The 22,666-nt window shown below is 49.6% G+C and overlaps 1 protein-coding gene across 2 annotated transcripts in view; it reads left to right on the top strand.

Moving 5' to 3' along the window:
- The window catches only part of BCL9L (BCL9 like), a 172,135-nt gene that overhangs the window by 55,150 nt on the left and 94,319 nt on the right, over positions 1 to 22,666 (top strand). The window contains exon 1 of one of the 2 annotated variants that reach the window (XM_084611707.1): positions 21,758 to 22,370. The exons of the other annotated variant lie outside the window; for it this stretch is intronic. The gene's annotated coding sequence lies outside the window, so the exon portion shown is untranslated. Of the gene's footprint in view, positions 1 to 21,757; positions 22,371 to 22,666 lie in introns of those variants that run through there. 2 annotated transcript variants of the gene reach the window in all.

The raw sequence follows: 22,666 nt of genomic DNA, 5'->3' as shown, positions 1-22,666 counted from the left end.
CATTTCACAGTCACCATCACTATCCTGATTGGGTGGTCGGTATTATGTTTCTACGGCTATTCTCTTATTATTCAAGCATGGAATTTCTATCCATAGAGATTCAATGTACAGTTTGATTCATTTAAAGTTTTTACCATATTTGACTCAATGCTTTCACATATAGCGCAATTCCTCCACAAGCACAACCTATTTGGTCATTTCTGTATATTTTGTACCCTGGTATTATAGTGTCCCATTAATTATCATTGTTCCATCAAGTTTTTGTGATGCCTATTATATCAATATGCTTATTTAATGCCAAGCACTCAAGTTCACACTATAGACTTCTTGCATTTGTATACAAGCACTCATAAAGTTTGTCAGTATTTAGTTGTCTGCCTTCATGTGATGTAATTGAATGGGACTCTTTTTCCTTTGTTTTTTTTCTCTTCAGTTCCTACCTGTACTTTATATCAACTTCTGTCCTCTTCTCTTTACTAGGATATAGAGTATCCCCTTTAATAAGTCCTCCCCTAAAGGATATCTCTGTCCCAACCATGTGCTCTTGCACACTTTCGGCTTTCCTCCAGCCCTCAGTTTAAAAACTCCTCTTATGGCCTTTTTCATTTTACATGCTAGCAATCTGGCTCCATTTTGGTTTAGGTGGAGCCCATCCTTCCTGTATAGGATCCTCCTTTCCCAAAAGGTTCTCCAGTTCCTAATAAACCTAAAACCCTCCTCCAAACACCATCATCTCATCCATGAATTGAGACCCTGCAGTTCTTCCTGTCTGACTGGCCTGGCGCATGACACTGGAAGCATTTCAGAAAATGCTACCATGGAGGTCCTGGACTTTAATCTCTTTCCTAGAAGCCTAAATTTGGTCTCCAGGACCTCTCTCCTACCTTTCCTTCTGTCATTGGCACCTACATGTACCATAACTACCAGCTCCTCCCCAGCTCTGCATATAAGTCTATTTAAATGTCTCAAGAGGTCCACAACCTTTGTGCTTGGCAAGCAATTCACCATGCTGTTCTTCCAGTCATCACAAACCCAATTACTATTTATATTTCTAATAAGCGAATCCCCCCATTACTATTACCTGTCTTTTCCTAATAACTGAGGTTCCCAAATTCATCTATTGTGTAAATGTGTCCATCTCCCATTGGCTTTGAGGGGAACTCTGCTTGCTTACACTGGGCTGCATTTGGTCTGCGAAGTGAGAGTCCTGGTTCTAGGACAGTGAGGTTTGGATGCTGCTCACTTGAGTGGGAGTGTATGAATTCTGGCTCTAGCGTTTTGTTACTTCCCTGGGATTTTTTAAGCTCAAGATGTTTTCAAACCTCCCTCTGGATTATAATTAATAATGCCAGGCAGCAAGGATTATATGTTGCCCCAATTAAATAGAAATCTTTCAAGTCAAAGAGAGGAAGGATAGTTTTGTGTCTTAAGTAGTGGGCTGGAAGTCAGGACTCCCAGGGTTCTTTTCCTGGCTGTGCCAAAGACTCCCTGTGTGACCTTGGACAAGTCCTGTCCCTTCTCTGTGCCTCAGTTTTCCCTCAGTGCAGTGAGTACAGTGATGTTTGCCTCAGTGGGAGATGTAGGGCTAAATGAATTGATGTGTGTAAAGGACTCTGAGCTTTGGCTGGCAGGCACCAGGATGGGCAGGAGGCAGCTCCATGGTGGGATTCCACTTGTTTGCAGCGCAGGTGGGCCATTGTGCAAGTGGGCTGGTGTGGCTGCTGGGTGCAGATGGCTCATCCCTCCCCATTTGTCCCCTTAATAATGCAATTTACATTCCCCTTTTCTTCCTCTGGATCCTGCTGTTACCATGGGAACTATGTTCTCAGTTGCATTTCATTGGCTTCCCAGAGAAACCCTTTTCTTTTCTTAACTTAATTTCAAGGCTTAGAGATGGGGCTGTGGCTGTGTGTTTGTTGCAGGGAGAGGGAGCTCTTGGCCACATGTGGGGGCTCTGGGGAACTGGGGAGAATGGGGTCCTCTGGCCCTGGGAGCAAGGCAAATGGCTGATGTCCCCATTGAGTGGCCAGCTGTAGTTCAGGTACCATTGTCAGGAGAAAGTGCAGGCTGGTGATGAGTCCCATAGGGTGCATGGGGCGGAGGCAGGGACTCCTAGGTAGGAATTTTCCTGCTTCATTCTGTGGCCTCCAGGTGAGAAATGGGGTTCTGGGTGGTCAGTGTCCTAACAGCTGCCTCTTTGCCCCAAGGCATGTCCTGGCCTCATGATGATTCCCACTCTGAACTGGAACTAGAGAGCCAAGGCCAGGCCTCTGCAGCATGTACCATGACCCACCCTGCCTTGGCTGTGGCTTTCTCAGCCCTGACTCTGCCAACGTCAGGCTGGTGCCCTGGCTGCTGGTGTTATGAGAGTGATGGTAGGGCAAGCAGCTCCAGGGCCCTGCACTGTCACTGTCTGCTTCCCTCGACCCAGGCAAAGGAGAGATGTTGCGGTCTGGGGATTAACAAACATATTAACTCACATCCGATGAAGTGAGCTGTAGCTCACGAAAGCTCATGCTCAAATAAATTGGTTAGTCTCTAAGGTGCCACAAGTACTCCTTTTCTTTTTGCGAATACAGACTAACACGGCTGTTACTCTGAAACCTGTCATATTAACTTGATGTAATTTATATTTCTCAAGCTGCCAGAGAGAAATCGGGGATGGGGAGGGGTAGATGGGTCTGAGCTGAGAGGGAGTTTGTTCCTCTGCTGGGTGAACAGGGGGCTACTCCTTCCCTTACCTCTTTCTGTCTCATTTATGGGAGAGGAGAAGGGTGCCTAGAGGTAAGACTATGGCACCCTCTCTCTATCTGGCCCTGCCTCCTGCACTCTTACTCCCCTCATGTCTATTCACAATGGTGCTGCTAAGATTATCTTCTCAGCTTGCCCGCATTGACCACATCAGCCCCTTGAGTCCCTCTGCTAGCTCCCACTTCATCTGCATATCAAATAAAAGCTTCTTGTCTTTACCCCTAAGAACCTTCATAATGTAGCCCCACCCCACCTGGTGGCTTAATTACTGATCGTAATGTTGACCCCTGTGTTCGCTCTGCCAGAGTTCCCAGCTTTCAGTGCCCATCAGGCAGCTTCTCCTTCAGACACCTCCATACTGCCTTCATGGCTTAGGAAAATTCCCACTGGTATTGCCTTATCTTCTTCAGGACACCAGTCTGCTGTGAAGCCTGCAGAACCAGCCAGAAGGCATGGCCAACCAAGTGACTATCTGACCCTGTTCCTTGTCCCCTTCTTTGCTTTCCCTCTGCTTGAAACTAGCCATCCACCATCTGTGTAACTGACCCAGCTGAGTCCAATTCCTTACCAGGTTAGCTGGTTTCTCTGTGTTTTTGCAGTCCCCTGCACCATGGGGCCACAATCCTGACTGGAGCCTTTGGATGCTACCAGAATATAAATATTTAATAGGCACATGGGACAGGGAGTCAAGACTCCTGAATTCCATTCCCAGCTCTGCCACTGACTTGCTGCATGGCCTTGGGCAAGTCACTCCTCCTCAGTGCCCCTCGTGTAAAGTGGGAATAATACCCACCTAGTAGGGAGTTCTGAAGTGCTTTGAGATCCCTGTACTGTAGATGCTGGAGAAGGGCAATGCCTTATATTTTTCTGTCTCAGGATGTCTGTGCCAGAAGGGATGGTTTAATGGTCTAAGCACCAGATTTAAAGCATTTGCACTTTCTAGAACTGAGGGTTCAAACTCTAACAGTATGCATCCGATGAAGTGAGCTGTAGCTCATGAAAGCTTATGCTCAAATAAATTGGTTAGTCTCTAAAGTGCCACAAGTACTCCTTTTCTTTTTGAGGATCAGCACAGTCCTCCACCTCCTGATGTAGGAAAATGGAGTGAGGATCTATCAGATCCCTCTGTGATCCAGCTGATCTCTTCACTGCCTGAACATTAAAGTTCAGATGGGGCATTTTTCCAGAGAGCCAAGATTTCTCTTGTTACCCCTGGCTAGAGCCTCAGTTCCTTGAGCAGTGTGCTGTGCCCTGGCTGCCATGCTTTGCCTCAAAGGTAGCTGCATCTCCATCATTCTGCCTGGGATGGAAGGTTGTGTGTGGTAGGGATGAGGATTATTATATCTCTGGTTCTTTCCTTTCTCTAGCTCTGCTATTGTTTCTCTGCTTACATCCCTATTAATCCACCTCTGCAAAAAGAAAGCGCACCTGTGTTATTGATGGATATGTCAGGAAGGGGAAGGAGCTGTGTGACTCAGCAAGGAGGAGGTAAGGTACCACAATAAACCCGCTCCTTGTCCTAAGTCTGCATCCTCTGTCTCTTCCTTGATGAGGCCAGGGCTGACCAGCACCAGAAGGATGGGGCTGGTTTGGTACAACAGGCTGATGCAGCAATTAGAGGGTCTTTGTCAGGTTTGACACCTGGGAAGAGCTCACCGCAGGGGACTAAACCTCATCCCCCCTGGGTATGTCCTGGAAATGGGGTGCTGCAGAGGAGTAAGGGGTATCAGGGCAGTGAAGTGTGTGTGTGTGAGTGACACCTCACCCCCGCCCCCAACCCTCTACACTCCTGTATCGGACTCTGCTCGCTTTGTGTCACTTTGCTGACACCTGTCAAAATCAAGAAGGGGCCAGTTGACTCATTTGGTTACGTAGAGATGAAGGATCTGAACTGCACAGAGTAGCACTGGGGGGCTGAACTAGCTCCCCAGCTCCCTGTGCCCTGAGTCTCATGGCTTCAGTGGGCCCTTGAATCAAAATGTCGCTGGGAGATTAATCCCACCCAGCCCTGTGTGGGCAGGACTTTGCCGAGCAGCTTGGGGTCTCCCCTCTTGGTCCCAGTCCCTAATTTCCAAAGGCTGTTAGTTTTATTTCCTGGGAGTCATCTCTGTCCCTAGGTTCCCCCGCTGCCCCACCCCAGTTGGGAAGGCCATCCATGCCCCCTTCTGCTCCACACTGGGGAAGACGGGAGCTATATCTGCCTCTCCCGACCCTTACATCCCACTCTGAAATGGCTGCCTCATCTCTCGGACCCCCCCAGTCCTGTCCTGCCAATGCTGTTTTTGGCCTGTTAAGTGAAACATTCCATTCCTGGATGCCTCAGTGGATTCTTTCCATCCCACATAAGCCACTGCTTTCCAGAGATGCTGCCAGCAGGCCTTGTGGCAGCTCCAGCGGGGGATAAACACATCTTTGCATTTTGCTTTCATAGGGATGGACTCCAAGCCCCCAGGCTGTCTGTACCAGGGACAGGGTTGCCTCCCAGTTTGCTGCATGAGCTTTGGTGATGGGCCAGGGCCTGCTGTGGGGGGGAAGTCTTTTTCTCTGCAGACGGGATGATGGATCCTTTACCAAATATGACCATCCTTGGAATCACTCACCTTTCTGCTATCTGGAGTCTGAGTCCTCTGTCTCTTCCTCTGACTGGTAATGACTCAAGGGCCCTCTCCCTTCACAGCTGCCAGTCTGAATCCAGATCAGGTTACCAGAGACCCATCTGATGGCTGTGCAGTGGCACCCTGGATGAGATTACTTTGGTGGGTCTCATTTCAGTTCTCAGGGAACCAATGCCCACATCACAAAATGTGGTGGAGACCAAGAACTGGTGCCAGTACTCCCGTCTCACTCCTAAGTTCTGCATCCCAGGGAGGGCTGAGGCACACTGATGGGGGAAAACATTCTGTCCCTGCTCTGCAGAAGCAGAAGGGCATCTGTCTCCAGGGATTCATGGATATTAGACAGTAAAATAACCAGGATGCAGGATTCTGGCAGCTGGAAGAAAACTACAGCAACAGAGAGAACTTGTTCGTCTCCACTCACCAACAAGAGCAGTGCCCAGTGTGTGCCTTGCCAAGGGAACCTTGGGAGCAGAGATATCATCCCCATCTGGGGAGCAGAGCTGCTCTCTGCCACCTAGTAATTGCCTCCAACCTTAGGGTGGCACCTGAGCTTGTGTTTACAGTGGAAACAGGACTGAGCCACAGAGTTTGGCTTCAGAGAAGACTCTGTGCGCCCCAAAGGTTGTCTCCTTGCAGAGATGAGGCTGGGCCACTGAGGTCAAAACTGGACCACGTGTGTCCCTGAGGATGACTCTAATTTGCATATTTTAGCTACAGAAGTTCTCAAAACAAAATAGGAAAGAAATAAAAGTCCTTAATTCCCAGGCCTGGTGCCCCCTTTCCCAGGCTGCCAGGAGCTGGCCGAAGGGCAAAAATGCTCAGTCCTTAGGGAGGTGCAGGGTAGGGGAAAGTGCCTTACATTGCTTTCCTTTGCCTCCTTAGCTAATTAAAACAATTCATTAAGGGGCTCTCATGAAAACTTGACATGGATGGAGAGATGGTGCCTGTCTTGGGGATGGGGAATGAATGGATAGCCCCTCCCTCCAGCTTGGCTGGAGGTGTGAGTCTGTATGTCCGTAGGCTGGTGCAGGGTGATGTGATTTATCCAGGGCCTACTCGTAGTTTTCAGCAATGGATCTTTAACAGGATTAGGAGTGGCTTTGTGGCAGGATTAACCTCCCTGACAAGCTGATTCCAGCATCTCCCCCTCCCAGTTCTCTGACCTGGAAGCTCACTGGAGCTTCCCATTCCCTCAGTATGCAATATGGGAATGTCCGGAGGAGCTCTTCTGGCAGAATGGGGTATCCAGCATGTTGTGACCCCTGCACTGACCACCATGGCAGAATTTGTGCTACAAATCATTCGCCCTCCCATCCTATCTCTGACCCTTGCCTTTCCTGCAGCCAGGGGACTAGAGATGTGACCAGAAGCCTTGACAGGTGACATTGCTGCTAATCCATTCTAGCCCACCAGATGGCACCCCCTTTTCTCCTGTACAGCCTTGCAGCTCACTTTTGCCACACCTTGTTCACATCAAACACTAGTCTCCTCAGGGTAGGGTGTCCTGTTTTTATCGGGACCGTCCTGTTTTTTGGGACTTTTTCTTATATAGGTGCCTATTACCCCCCACCTCTGTCCCGTTTTTTCATAGTTGCTATCTGATCGCCCTACCTCAGGGGAATCCAGATGATTCTTCTCTAGCAGTCAGATGGCAGCCTGTGAAGTCCCAGCTCCTACGGAGAAGTCAAACTGGGAAGGCCCACGGGCTCCATTCTCCCCACTTGATCTCATTTAGCAGTCTTCCCATCTTCAACTCCTGGGACAAATCCAACCTCAGAGCTGTAACTCCTACTAAAGCTAATGGCCCCAAATACCTTTGGCAGGAGGCCAGGCAGACAGCACCCTACATGACATGGAGGACACTTTTGGCCAAAGACATAGGAATAAGCCCCCCTTTGCTTCCCACTTGCCTCAACGGAATCTGTTGCAAGGTTTGGGAAAGTTTCACAAACTCACAGATGCTGCCTGATTTTTGTGAGCTGGGCCTAGAAGCCAAAGGTTAAAACTCCCATGTGAGGAGCTGTTTTGGGGCAGCCCTAGTCTGAGTAGAAGCAGGAAATACCAGAAATTACCTGGGTGAGCCCAAACTTTGGAGGCTTCAAGGCCAGCTCTGCAAACCCCATTGGTTCAGAGAGTTCAGTACCGGGCAACCCTGCAAGCCCATCATGTGTAGATCCAAGGTCAATGGGAGTTCTTGCAGGGGGCAGTTCTACAAATTGTTTGTTCCACCTTGACAAAGAGGTGCAGGAGAGAGATCAATTTCTTCTGCCCACCACGGACTGAAACACACCAACCTACTAGTGTCCCAGTGCATCTCTGCGGAGAGAGGGTAGAACAGAAGTATGTGAGGGAGCAGAAGCAGATGAAGTAAGCATGGGAGGGGTGGATGAAAGGAACAGGGGAGATGGAGGAGAGAAAGGGAAAAAATGGAGCTTGAGAGGAGAAGATGAGAGAGAGAGAGAGAGGAGTAAACCAGGTGGTGAAAGAAGAGGAGAATCCAGATGAGGAGAGTGGGAGGGGAGACTGGTGCAGGGAGGATGCTGAGGACAGCTCATCTTCTCCATCGAAGATGTGAGCCCCAGGGCTGGGGACCATAGGTCAATGGGTCAGTATACGAAGGGCTATGCACCCTCTGCCTCCCCAGCCTGGTGCTCCTAAAATGCTGCTTCTCGGTCTTTCCCTAAAGGCTTCACAGATGCAGAGATACTGAGTTTAAACAGGGCAGGGGCCAAAGAAAAGGTGAAAGCTGAGTGCATGGGGCGGGGCTGAGAACAACAGAAAGGAAGCGTGGCCCTTTGCTAGCTCCAAATGTCTCCAAGCGGTTCTCCGATGGTAAGGAATTTGGCTGCTCAGCACCCTCCTGGGGCACGAAAGTCTCGTTATTCCCAGTGTACAGATGGGGAAGCTAAGGCACAGAGTGGGAGAGGGACTGACCTAAAGCCACAGTGGCAGAACTGGGAACAGAACCCAGAATCCCTGATGTCCAGTCCCCTGCTCTAAACACGAGTCAGATAAGCCTTCCTCATAGCATGCAGGGGAGCTGGCACCATCTGGGCAGCAGGGCCAGGTTGGGACCCCTTTTAGCTTCAGTGAAGTGCTGTATTCCTTGCTTTGTCTTAGAGTCCCTGCCTGGCGCACAGAACTAATCTCATGCAGGGCCAGGACCTTCTCGCAGCTGGTGACTGTGGCCACATTATTAAGATGTTGTAGATAGTTGAGTAAATGACTATCTTGGAACCTGGGCCAGATAAGTCCACTGGGCCCTGGGCACAAGCAGCACTCAGAGCTTAGACCACTGATGGGTGGCCTAGCAATGCCTGAGAGAGTGAGAGCAGGAAGTCAATTGCCTGCAATGTCCAAGCCTCAGAACTCCACTAATGGTGAAGAAATAGGGACTGTAAGTGTGTGTAAAGGAGGAAGGGGATTTGGAGTCAGGCCTTCTCTGTGACCTTGGGTAAGTTCCATAATTGACTGTTGGTGTCCCCATCAGTACAATCGGGTTAATTAAACCAACCCACCTCTCCAGAGTTCATTATTCTTACTAAAGCACTTTATGATCCTCAAATAAAAGGCACAACAGAAGCGCAACACTGTTTGTCATGTATGTCTGAGTACACAGGATGCATGTCTTCATCCATGCCCTATGTATGTATTATACTTTCTGTGTGCAGTAGAACATGTGTATGTATGTATGTACTGTGTGCGTCTATTACACCCTGTGTGTTTAGTTACACGTTCAGGTATGTATTTACCAACATACCGTGTGTATGTTTGGGGTGCTCTCCCTATCAGGTTTGTTGTCAGAGGAGTTTCAGAGGTGCAGAGTGCTTGGAGGAGCAGAGCCAGGTGCTTGTGCAGGAGGGGGAGCTCAGGAATGCAATAGCAGCCAGCCAACAGCAGAGCCAACCACCTATCTGTGTGTACTAACCTGAAATCCCCTGCAGCCTGTGCAGGGCCTGTTCACACCTGCGCAGCCAACCAGGAATGTCATAGGAAAACCTCACTCCTGGGGGGTGGAATGGTGTCTTTCTCCATCCATCCACCCCAAGATCTGTCTGTCTCTCCCCCACCCCCAAACGTGCACAGCCCTTGCCCCATGGCCTGTAGCATCCACTGAAGCGAGCAGGGTGCATGGGTGTAAGCAAGGCAGGATGCACGTCTGCCTGTCCCTGGCCCACATCAGCCCCTAACTCTCCTTTATTTCAGAGGGGAGATGTGGCTGGCTTTGTGTCACTGAGGCGCTGGGATTTCAGAGCCAGCCCTGCCTGCTCAGTGTTTCCAAACCCTCACTAGGAAGGAAGGAGCCGTATCAGGATAAGAGTCCTCCCAACCCACCTCTTTCACTGCCACCTTCCCTACTCCCCAGCCAGCCCTAGCCCTAGGTGGCGGTGGGAGGGCTGTCTCTGCTGATTGCTACATTTATCACACTGGTGGTCTTGCTAAATGGTTTAACCCTTTGGTCCCTGCCATCCTCATTGCACTGTGTGGCGATCTGTGCTGACGGCAGACGAGGACGTTAGTTCTGCTGGTGACTGCTCCAGCAGCCTCCCTTGCTGCACTAGGATCCAGGTCTTACTCTTCAGGCTACTCTTTTAGCCTCTGGCTCCCAATGGTGCATTTGCTGTCCGCCTAGGATGGGAGATATCGTAGCTGTGTTTGTCCCCAGATATTAGAGAGACAAGCTGGATGAGGTAATATCTGTTATTGGACCAACTTCTGTTGGTGAAAGAGACAAACTTTCGAGCTACACAGAGCTCTTCTTCAGATCTGGACAGCTCTGAAGCTCTGTGTGGCTTGAAAGCTTGTCTCTTTTACCAACAGAAGCTAGTCCAATAAAAGATGTTAGCTCACCCACCTTGTGTCTGTGATGGGAGTGCCAGCTCCCACCCTTAGCTGGCTCCAGAACTACACCAGCTCTCTCCTGACTTGGAGCACAGGGATCCCAAGATTCCAGATGGCTGGTTTGTGTTTGCCCATGTCTTGGGCTGCCACCCAGACACCACATTGGACATCACCAGTGTGACAAGTCTATTGGCAGCAAAGCAGAGGTCTGTGTGGGGCCTTGTGCAACAAACACACCAGCCCTGGGACCAACGGAATAGGAACCTTTAATAGGAACCACTTGGCCCCACCCCTCTTTGACAGAAAGATCAGAGCGAGAGGCAGCTGGTAGCCTGATTTCCAAACAAATTCTCTCCTTCCAGCATTTGGCTGCCCCAGGACAGGCCTGAATTGCTGCATGAGTCATGCATGTTACTACAGACAAAGCACATAGCAAGGGCCTTGACCTCAGATTTGCCAAGGAGCCTCCCCTTGGTCAGTCCGGTAGGAGCTGTACTGATCTCCCTGGCCAGGGGATGTCCAGGTTCACAGCAGTGCCAGGGCTTTGCAGACAGCATGATGGATCTGGGTTTAGGGCATCCTCTGAGAAGCAGTAGGCATGTAAGATTGCAACAACACTGGGACTGCGCAGGCATACAGTGAGCACGGGAATGACAGTGCTAGGGCAGTGCAGGTAGGATTGCAGCAGCACTGGGGCTGCACAGGTATGCAGGGTACATCTGGTATTGCAGGGATACTGAGGCTACACAAGCATCGAGAAACATGGCAACCCAGTAATGCTTCTGGAATTGTGGCAGCCCTAGATCTCTGCAGGAAAGTGGTGCAGTAGCTGCACTGTGACTGTAGTATGTATGTTACTTGGGGGTGGGGGAAGACCTGCTTAGCTGGATGGGGCTCTCCTCTCTGCCACCCCAAACCAGGCCCAGACCTGTGCCTTTACAACTGCAGTATACATGAAGCTCTCAAGAACCCAGACTTGGCAGTTAGAGCAGGAGGCTGGGAGTCAGGACTCCTGAGATTTATGCGCAGCTTTGGGAGGCAAACATTGAGCAAGAGCCTGGAATTCCCAAGCCCATTCCTAGGTCATACATTAAATCACTGGGTGGTCTTCACCAGGACACTGCTTTGTGCCTCAGTTTCCCCTCAGTGCAGTGGGGCAATGATGGTTAATGAGTTAGGGTTTGTGAAGCAGACTGAGGTCCTACTATGAAAGGCGCTATAGAAGTGAAGAGGAGATCCTCATCATGGCCCTCTTCAGATCCGTCCGACCAATGAGCACATGCTGCCCAGGCAGCTGCAGAGGTGGAATAGGTAGTGCCGCTGCCTTGCTGGTCAGACTCTAATGAGCTTGCGATAAGGGAACTCATTCTTCCCTAGTCAGCCTGGAGACTGCTGCGCTGGGCACAGACCTACCTTTATTTGGATCCCAGGTTGTTGGGTGGGTTTTTTTGTTTTTTATATTTTTGACACAGCACCTTGTCGTACCATTTAAAAAAAACAAAACAAAACAAAAACCCACAGAAATGAGACTGAGACCCCAAAGAGCTGGGGAGCATGGGAGGCTGGCAAGATCTGAGGGGAGAGTCAGGAGAAGCTGGCAGGCAAAACAGCTTCATGGTGGTAGTGGAATCATCTGCCCTTCCCAGCATGGGTGCAGCCTTCATCCCTTCTCCCTTTCTGGCTTATGCCTTCTGTGCAGCAGTTTCCAGTGAGGGTAGGACATGAATGAGTCCAGCCCCACCTGTACCAGAGTGTAGCCCAAATGCCAGAGCCACGTGTGCTGCATGTATGGGAGCAGGAGGATCCAGCACCTGAGCACACAAAGCCACCCTGGGCTGGATCCTCGCAGCTGATGTCCTCGCGGCAGAGCAAAGGGCCTTCTCTTTCCTGCTTGACCCTAGTGTAGTCTGTGGAGCTGATTTCCACAGGGACTGGTGGGGCAATGCTCTGCACTGTGTGTCCTCATGTACGCAGTGTGAGTGAGTGCAGAGCAGTGCCAAGTCAGAATGGGCACATTTCACAGCACTTGCCTGCAGGGGCTGCAGTACAAGGCAGGGACTTACCCTCACCACACCACACCTGCTCTGTTCTCCAGTGGCTCTGCTGCATAGTGCTGGAATGAGAGACAAGCTGAGGAAACGCTTCACTGAGACATAGCTCCAGCTAACTGTGAGTCATGGAATTAACTCTGGTATGGTTAATTGGTCCTAATTCATGGATGTAATGAAGGGCTTTGCCCACATGGGTCTCCCTGCGTATGTTTACACTGCAATTAAAAACCCATGGCTGGCCTATGCCAGATGACTTGGGCTAAGGGGCTGTTTAATTGCTGCATAGACATTTGGGACCTTCCCACCTGTCAGGGTCCAAAAGCCCAGGCTCCAGCCCGAGCCCAAATGTCTGCACAGCAACTGAACAGCCCCGTAGCCCAAGTCACCTGGCACAGGCCAGTCATGGAGTTTTAATTGCAGCGTAGACATACCCCTGGTCACTGCATCAGGCTGGGGCTGGTGTGGAGGGGCAAAGGGGCTCAGCAGGGATGAGCAGACTCAAGACTGATTGGGATCTAGGTCCTATTTATCCCAAACTCCACCAACCTGTTGGGATCAGGATGGAGCCCATTACAGGGTTCTGGCTTCCTCCAGCATCATCCCAGGTGTCTGCAGCCCTTCTGTTCCTGCCTAGGGCTTCTCAGGGGGCTTAGTGTGAGTTCTTCAGCTTGGTTACTATATAATGAATCACAAGGCACCTGCTTGGTTTCCTTAACAAAATGCCAAGGTATAAATTGGCCTGCAACAAACCTGGTCCAGACGACAACTCTGGTTGGGAAGGTTCCAAATCTGCACCTGAATTTTGTACGCTGGGCCTATCTCTAACTCTTATCAAACGTAGAAAAGAGATTCTAAAGAACTGAGGATTGAATACCACCATTTACCTGAGATGGAAGCCAGTCCTCTGTTCTCAATGAGCTGTGTAGCACACCTGTGTCTCTGGACTAACCCATTAAACACAGGTGTGGGCTAGAACATTAGTTGCAACAGTGCATCACTTTTAAAAACTATTCTCTGGCACAATTAGCCAACAAGAAGATGGCATCTCACAGTGAGTACAGCTTAGTTCATGCTAAAACAATTAACCACTTTTTTGGTGAATTAAACCCTGTGCCAATACATATGCAACAGAAACCAGCCTGTCCCACTGTCTATCTCCATTGCAGACTAGCTCATGAAGTTTCTTTAGGGCATTTGCTTACCACCTGTCAGTCAACAGAAAATGGTAGGAAGCAACAGCTACACAGGCTGATGGGTTAGGGTCAGGCCAGGACAGTAAGAGACAATCACTCCCTGATCCTTGGAGGTTGCAGCTCCAAACAGGGTCCTTTCTTATGAGGTGAGGAGATAGGTATTGAAGCGAAGTTCTTTTCCTTCCCAGCTTTCTGCAGTGAGTTGGGCCAGTTTGTATCACAGCCTCCCTGTACAGTGGGGAAAGCAATATTCCTCCCTTCCCAACAGAGAGGAAAGGAGCTGCTGTTTGGAGCACTGGGGGAGGGACACCCCAGCATTGACTTGTCCAGCAGAGCACTTGCCTCCTCTTCCTTTATCCTGCTCCCCATCCCAGCACACATGCTGTAATGGGGACCCTTCTCTGCAAGGGAAATAACAGTGGAGCCAAACAGTCGGTGGTACAGAAACCTATGGTGAAATGTAATTTCAGACTCAGGAGATGAGGAAGGGAGTGGGGTATGGAGCCTCTAGGGTGCTGGTTCCAATCCACCCCCAGGCAGTAGTGAGTGACAGTTGTACCTGCTGATTGCTGGTCATTGGCCTGTTGGGGATGGGTTTGGTAGGTCTCTGGTGTGGTGGGTTTCTAGAGCATGGATGTATACAATTTAACAGTCCTTTTCCTGCCAGCAAAGGGCCAAGGGCTGGTTGGGCCAGGGAGCCTGAAATCTCCAAGTGCCTGGAGGGGTCCACTGAGGGCAATGGAGTGGCACATTGTTGGGGCAGCGTGGAGGAGCCTGCCCTGCCGTTGTGTGTGCTGGCGATGGAGAGAGGGCTTCGATCTACCATGCTGTCAAAACAGCACCTTTTGCTAATGCTGAATTTACTGAAAAGAAATTACAAGAGGAAAAAACCCAAATGGCCCAAAGTCAGGAAAGCTCCGTGTGTGGCAGAAGCAGGTAGCAGCCGGTCTGGGCTGCTCAGCCTTGGACTCATTAACATGCTGATGTACCAGGCAGCTCCTGGAATCAGCTGCTGGGATTTTGTTGTTTTTGGCATAGGGAGGCTGTGAGGAGCTCCAGGGACTCTGCTTCCCCCATCGCCTTGCCGTCCTGTCTCTCCTGGTGTGGGCATAATGACAGAGGAGGGGAAGGGGAGATGGGGAGTAAGAGTCAAGTGTAGGGAGGATGGCTTGCTCAGCAGATGTTAATTAAAGGCAAAGGCTCAGCAGTGAGCCAGTAGCGCCTGGTCCTCCTGCTGACCTTTCCCAGTTTCACTCTATCGCTTTCATGCGCACAGCCTGGGAGAGATGTGAGCCCAGGAGGCCAAGGAAAAAGAAAAAGAGGACAAGGGAAAGGTGGCTGGAGGGCCTGGCGAACAGGGGGCTTGGTATGCTCCATCTGGATCGGAGGCAGCTGGAGAAAGGTGCTGCCAGCATCTATACCCCTTCCACATGAGTGTTGGGTGCCACTATGCCAGACAGCAGCAGTCAGGTGCTTTTATTAAACCTCTGTGTGCCGTGGTCGGCTGCACTCATAGGGCATTAGATATATTAATGACTTTACATTGCTATGGGGAGAGAAGGAAGGGTAAAGCCGTGAAAATCCCCAGCCCCATGCAGACTGGGGGTACAGATCAGAATCCAGAGTGCTAGGGAAGTTTAGATCTAGAAGGTGCCCAGCAGGGCAGAGCATTGGGGGGAGGGATAGCTCAGTGGTTTGAGCATTGGCCTGCTAAACCCAGGGTTGTGAGTTCAATCCTTGAGGGGACCATTTAGGGATCTGGGCCAAAAATTGGGGATTGGTCCTGCTTTGAGCAGGGGTTGGACTAGATGACCTCCTGAGGTCCCTTCCAACCTTGATATTCTATGATTGCATTATCTCACCACTTGCCGGTCACGTGGGGCCATGATGTGAGAGTAGGGCTAGGCAACCTGCTGGAGGCCGAGTGAGAATGCCTGCCCCATAAGCTTTGAAAACATTTGGGTCTGACCCACATGCAGGACCCTAGGGCAGGTGCTCAGATATACTTCAGAGAAGCATCCGAAACAGGTTGTGCTGTTCCAGGGTGTGGCCCATTCAGAGCAGGGACCTTTGTGAGGCTCCCACATCTTCAGGAATTTCATAGACAAACGCTGGGCATGCTGGAGACTTGCCTGGTGTTCTGAGACAATAGTGAGAGCCAGTGTGGTCTAGGGGTGAGAGCAGAGAGTGAGGAGTGTAAAGACCTGGAACCTGCCATGCATTCGTTATGGGAGCTTGGGCTTCACCTCTCTGTGCCTTTGTTTCCCTGCCTGTAAGAAGGAGGGTTCATGTGTGGCTGTGTGAAGCAAGCTGAGATCCTCCTCCAAGGAAGGGCCACTGTTATACAGGGGTGAATAGAGATATCTGTATTATTTTGGCACTGTGGCCAGATTGTCCCCGTTCTCTACTCCAGCCTGTTTGCTGCTCTCCTCAGGTGCAAAGCCGCTCAGTGCCTTGGGGAAAATACCTTCAAAAGAGAATTTGGATCCCTTCTCTCTGGGTTTTGGGAACAGTGAGTGTCTCTCTCTTCCCTTGGGTGTCTCTTGGCGGCAATATCTGAAGTTTACTTTGGTAAATTCTGCAGAATTTCATGCATATTGTGTTCATTCATGCCACTCCAGCTTGCTCTGTACCCAAAATGCAAACAACCAAAGGAACAACGTGGCCTCAATAAGTATGATTGTCAAATGAATTACATCATTTCCTGCTCCTGTCTGGGGAGCACAGGCTGTGGTTTGCTCACCTGTTAGAGTACAGCATGAATGTTAGCGATGCCACCACCCTGTTCCCACACATTCACACGGATTCTCTTTGTCTTAGTTTATTATTTTATAGTCCAAATTAAAAACAACACCGTAGCTGTAGGAAGAGAGTGGGGTCTAGTGATGAGATTGGGGACTGGGGATCCAGGACTCATGGGTTCTTTTCCCAGCTCTGTCTGTAACTCACTTTCCCTTCCAGTGCCTCAGTTTCCCAGGCTATAAAGTAAGCTTAATACTGGCATCTACTTCATGGGAGTCTTCATTACTAACATCCCAAAATACCCTGAGATTTTTCACATGCCAGGTGCTAAAAAAGAGGAAAAGCATCATTACTGGTAGACGCAGCTGTTCCATCCTGAGATCCCAAGCTGGGTGCAAAGCCAGGGGGGCTGGAACAATTTGTTTGTATAGTGGGGGTGCTGAGAGCCATTGAACCAACCTGTAAACCCTGTATATAATGGAAACCACTTCAAGCCAGGGGATGTGGCAGCACCCCTAGTTTCAGCATGTATGTGCAAAGCCTACTGGGAAGGCAACATTGCCCTTGTTTCCACTCTTTCCTTAGCAGATTCGATTCGCTAACCTGTGACATGTAGGACTTGAGGTTACCTGTGTGACTGACGCACACTTCAGGCAGGGAAAGATGTTTCCTCAAGTAGAGGCAATGACATTCCGACTGCCTGCCTGGCACCTCTTCAGCCAAGCAGAGAGAGCTGTTGGGAATCAGCAGTTTAGGCACACTCCACAAGGGGGCAGTGGTGCACAAACCCTCAGCTGCAGTTCCTGTGAGTCAGTCGGCAGAGTGCCAGGTCTGTCCCAGTGCAGGCTGGGGGACAGAGAGAGCCTGCAGCTCAGAGTGCTTTGCACACATGAGCCTCCCAACCCCTGCCAGGTCAGAAAACAATCATGCCACTCACTGTTCTTAGCCCCAAGCCTCCAAAAATCATGTCAGGCTGCCAAAAAAAAAAAAAAAAATCACAAGATTTACGATCTGAAAAAGTTGAGGGTCATTTTATTTGCTTTCTGGTTTCTGAGACTTTGGAGTGTGCTTGGGCCACCATTCATTGCTAATTCCTACTGGGGATCTCAGAGGGAGTGCTGTCTCCCCTTCTAAAGCTGCCCACCTTGCCTGCTCTCAGGTGGTGGAAGAGGGAGGGTTGCTGAGGAATCCTATGGATAAGGCTACTGCATGCTGCACTTCTACGTCTTCACAAAAGATGGCACCTCCTGCAACACTGTACCCTGTAGCATCAGGCTGGGACACGGGTGAGTGCTAACTTGGTGGAAGAGCATGCCCTGCTGTGTTACCCACATACTTCCCTGTAGCGTAGCAATGACTTTGTGGGGAGTGTCCCCAAGTAAGCTGTCCACAGTGCTCCCTGCAATACAGTGCTCCAGTGCCTTGCTTTCACATTGGTTCTGTATGACTGAAAGCAAAGAACAGTGTCTACCTAAGATACCAGCTCCCTGAAGCTCCCTGAAGCTCTTGGGTATTCCTTTGAGGTCTATCAAATATTTTTTGACCTAGGCCATACCTGCTTAGCTCGTGAGATCTGAAAGATCATAGACCTTGACACAACAAATGCAAGGCTAGACCTGACTCCTGGATCTTTGCTTGCCAGAGGCCACATTTGCTTTCTTGCTGTGACATTCCTCCCTGCTGGCCATGGGAGGGTTAATAATATAGGGTGTCTCTCTCTCTGGCTGTGGCCACTCATGTATGCACGTGGAGCAGGAGGGAATGGTGTATTTTCATTTCCAATTAGGGCTGCTGCTTCCCATCGGCTGAGATTGGTTGTTTGTCCCTGGATCCCCTTTAGCTTTGCAATGCTTTAAGAGGCTGCCAAGTGGTCCCTGCCTCCAGCCTTCTCCACTCTCCCCAACCCACCCCTGAACAGTTAGTGTGCTGCAGACAGGAAGGTGACACATCCTGGTTAGGATGCTGCTGGCATCAGCCAAAAGTGGGTGGACTGGTTTAATAGCCTAATGTGTGCGTGTTGTACAGCTCCCTTCTGCTTGCAGGAGGCAGAGCAGGGGCCTGCAAAGAGCCCTGGCAGCCAGCTGGTCCTTTCTCAGCTGTATCTGTCATGCCTTTACCAACAGCAGGCTCCCACTTGGAATACATTTCCTGAGGTGCATGCCATCCACTGCTTGGAAGTCTCTATTCCTGGCCACCCAGCCAAAGGAAATTGTGCATTTGAAATAGATGTTATTTCCATCTGAGCATATGCCAAACTGTATCTAAGCCCCTTTGCCCCCTCCATTCCTCTGCTCCTTTTGCTGCTAGCCTGACCGTCTCCTCTCCCAGGTTCAAGCCTGCAGAGAGACTCCTTCTGTGCCGGGGTGCTGCAATTTTCAATTAGATGTTGGAAAATCTCACTTATACTTTTCTGAACTCTTCCTTGTTCAAACTGTCCCAGCTTGACAACCCTGCAGGGTTGTTCCTGAACTTATTAGGAAAATGGGCAAGGATGCACTGTTTAGATTTTGGGTGAGAGGCACTCTAAAATACCTCCACTAGATCCTGTATACAGTGTAGTTGTAGCCATTTTGGTCCCAGGATATTAGAGACACATGGTGCGTGAGGTAGTATCTCTTATTGGGCCAACTTCTGTGTGCTTTGAAAGCTTGTCTCTCTCACCAACAAAAGTTGGTCCGACTCACCCACCCTGTCACTCCCCTAGATCTTGTTAGATGAGTGGAAGAGGGGGGTCAACCCCATGGAGGGACCTGCCAGTGAGGAGGGGGATTTTATACTGGTTTCTGGAAGGGACAGGAAGCCAAGGTGATTTCAGTGGAAGGGGGTAGCTGCGTGGCCGCAGTTCTAGGTGCAAGAGAAGGGAGATGCTGCTTCATGCGTGAAGAGAAGGGGCTCAAGGCAGTCAGGTTGGTGGTTGGGAGTTGTCCAGATGAGAAGAGGTGAAGACTCAATGACCAATCTCGGCAGAAGTTGTGGGCCCAGGGGAAGGAGGAAGAAGAAAGTGGAATGCCTGGGTTCCTCATGGGAGTGAGGACCAGCAGACTTGGGTTCTGGAGAGAGATGCAAGTGGTAAGGGATTTGGATTGAATATGCGGTTTAGTGGAGTTTCATTCAGAGATGAAGCCTGGACAGTTTGGGGTGAGGATGGAGCAGAGGGGGCTGGAATTTGGGCTGAGAAGCTTCTTCTTGCCACTTAGCAGGACATCAGTCTGGGATTTGTTAAGCTGAATTAAATGGTGTTGGAGCCAGGCCCTAGTGGTGCAGAGATGCTTAGTGACTAAAGGACAGAAGCTGTGACAAGGGTATAGTCTGGGGTGCACGCAGGTACACTCCGCTCCCACACGTGTGTATGTTCACAAACATGTATGTGCAAAATAGAGACTAAACGTTAGTGATACTGGTGTTGGCTAAACATTGACCACAGCATGTATGTAAACAGACTCCTGAGTCACACACACTTCTTGCATAGCCACATGCCTGAAAAGCCACTTGCAAGGGTGCGTGACCATAGTTCGTATGTAGGCTCTGCCATTCCCTTACAGGGTGTGAACTCCCAATGCAATCATGCATGATTTTAAACTGAGCAGCAAGTGACGACCAGGGTTGACTGCCAGAAGCTGGGACTGGACGACAGGGGATGGACCACTTGATAATTGCCCTGTTCTGTTTATTCCCCCTGAAACATCTGGCATTGGCCATTGTTGGAAGATAAATTTGTTAGTCTCTAAGGTGCCACAGGTACTCCTTTTCTTTTTGCAGATACAGACTAACACGGCTGCTACTCTGAAACCTGAGCTAGATGGACCCAGGATGGCTGTTCTTAGGTTGTTCTCTGATCTTCCCGCATACTGAAGGGAGAAAGACCAGTGGAGATGTGGGTGCTCAGAACAGCAGCTTCTGACATACCTGCTAGTTTTAGGTAAAGTACTCAATAATCCCATTAGTTCTAATAGCCAGTAATTTGCCACTTCCCTCCCCCTCCCCCCATACACACACAGAGTTTACTAAGTTCCCATGATGGAGCTGGATGGTCAGACAGATTACCCAGCCCTCTTATTAACTGTACAGCACTCAGCTCACCCTGCATCTGCTTGGGTGTATGGCAAAGCCTAGTTCATGAGTATTAGCATAGCATGAGTGAGTGTATGGAGCTTGAAACTGTGAGGCCTTTGTTTTGTGTGTACTGTACCTTTACAGTTCTGCTACCTCTCCCAGACTGCAAAGACAGCCACCATTCTCTTCTGAGGTGCTGTGCCTGTTGTTGAGATAACACCTGCTGCACTCTCTCCTGGAAACTTTACTTTTGTTCTTGGCATTTTCCTCATTCTAAAATTAGTGGCTTTAGGCTGAACATTTCTGTTTTGCTGCTACTGCATGGAAATGTAACTCTTGTTTGCATAGTTACAGCCCCCTTAGTGAAGCAACGCTGTACCTTTCCATGCAGCAGCAGGATCTCTCAGGCCAAAAGCATCATAGAGCCAGAGCACTGGATGACCCAGTAGGTACAGTCCTTTAAGAACCTTCCTTTGCTGAAAAATCAAAGTCAAGAACATTTCCTCCTTGTTGAGAAAAGTGCTGGCATTTGGTGACACCTATGAGCCATGTGGAAAGGACTGTGAATGTGTAAACTGGAATAGGCCACAATCTGCTAGAATTCATACCAGGCGGGAACAATTCTGCCTTGGTGGGGAGATGGACCTGAATAAGGATTTTGGTGACCCCACTGTAATAAAACACTCAGAAAAGGAAAGACTTAAGCTTTTCACAGCCAACAGTTCAAAAGCAAATAAAGGATTTAGGGCCTGATCCTGAGACGTGCTGAGTACCCCAGTCTCCACTAAAGTCAGTGGCAGGATTGGTCTTTTAACCAAAGTAGGGATCCTGCCCTCTACTCGAATCCTGTGGAGAGTTTTCATATGATCTGATCATTAGTGAGTCAGATCCACAACAGCAACAAGGAACCTCCCTCTTCATTGTCAGAGTTTAATTCACTCCCAAGCGAGGAGTTGGTAGGGGCTTGGGCTCTCTAGGGGCTGCTTTTAATTACTGTGCCAACCAAGCAGGAGACTCAGGTGCAGATGTTTAGCTGATTTGCTAAGTTTGCCTACGTGGGGGCTGCCTGTCCTCTGTCATTAGCTTGGGCAGCTTTCCTCATATTTGAAAAAAAACCTCATTTCTCTTCTTTTACTCCTAGGAACAAGCAAGAGCACCAGTCCTGAGTGTATAACTTTGTAAGATTTGCTCTTTCAGAGTTTCCTTGATTTAAAAAAAATATATATATTTTTAAGGCTCCTCATCAATGTCCTTCGAAAACTTTGCCTCTCCTGCCATTATTTCTCTGGGCCATAAGTGCAGGTGAGGCATTTAGCAATGGGGGTTAATTGTTTCCCATCATCTCTTTTTGCAAGGTGTTCCTCTCAATCAGACCACTGGGAGGCCAGAGGAGGAGACCTAGATTAGGAAGCAGTTAATCAGTAGAAGAGGCAAACTGGGGCTTTTATTTTGACAGGGCACTGCTTGGCTTCTTGTATGAAGGCAAAGTGAATGATCCTGTTTCTCCAAATGATTATTCAGACTAAGGAAGAGAAAGAGGGAGAGAAAGGAGCACTCCATACACAGAGCTTTGCCCACTTTATAACAGCATCCTCTCAAAAATACAGAGATTCTTAGCTGGAGGGATCTAACAGACAGTTAAACAATAATAAGGATCAAGAGTGGGGAAAAAGAAAATTGTGGAGAAGGTTCCTGTAACTTCAGGGTGGCAAGAGGGAAGTTGCTGCTAAATATCAGGCAACCAGCAGCCTCCCCCACCAGAAACTGAGTCTGAATTGTCCTCAAGTGAAAGTGAAACAACTGAAGGAGTGAAAGTGTGTGCGAGAGGCAGAGTGTTTGCAATGTGTGTGTGTGCTGTGCATGTAGGTGAGACTCCAGTGTGTGTGGAAAGAGCATGATCCACTCCCCAGAGCCCCCTGCAGCTGGCTGGAAGGCTGTTGGTGAAGAAGACCATGAGCCCTGACTGCATGGCTGTCCCCCAGCAGCTTCCAGATCCTCAGCTCCCCTCTAACAAGCTTCACCGAGGAGACAGCTGCTGAAAAGCCCAAAGGAGAAAAAAAAGGACAGAATCACTATGGGAAATACCTCTGGCCTTTCTTGAGACCCGGAGCAAGAGAAAGGTAAGTAGTTTCCCAACCACTTTCTTTCAATGCCTGAGTGTTTTGAAATGAGAGAACTGTCCTACAGGCAGGTCCATTTTGTATGGTGTAGTGATAAGTCTGGGGCTGGGCGGGGGGGGGGGGGTATTTTTTCCACCATGCTGCAGACTTCCTAGGTGTTTTTCTTAAAAGATTGGTCAGAGTCCTAATCTTTATTTTCCCCAGGAGACTGCAAGGGAGGGCCCTTGTGGGAAACTCCAGTTTTGTTTTCCTCTTAGATTTGGGAGGAATGTGGTGTGCCTTATGCTTAGGATTCC

The sequence above is a fragment of the Lepidochelys olivacea genome, assembly GCF_965140295.1.
Source record: "Lepidochelys olivacea isolate rLepOli2 genome assembly, chromosome: 22".
Lineage (NCBI taxonomy): Eukaryota > Metazoa > Chordata > Testudines > Cheloniidae > Lepidochelys > Lepidochelys olivacea.
This window is presented reverse-complemented; position numbering and strand designations above follow the sequence as displayed.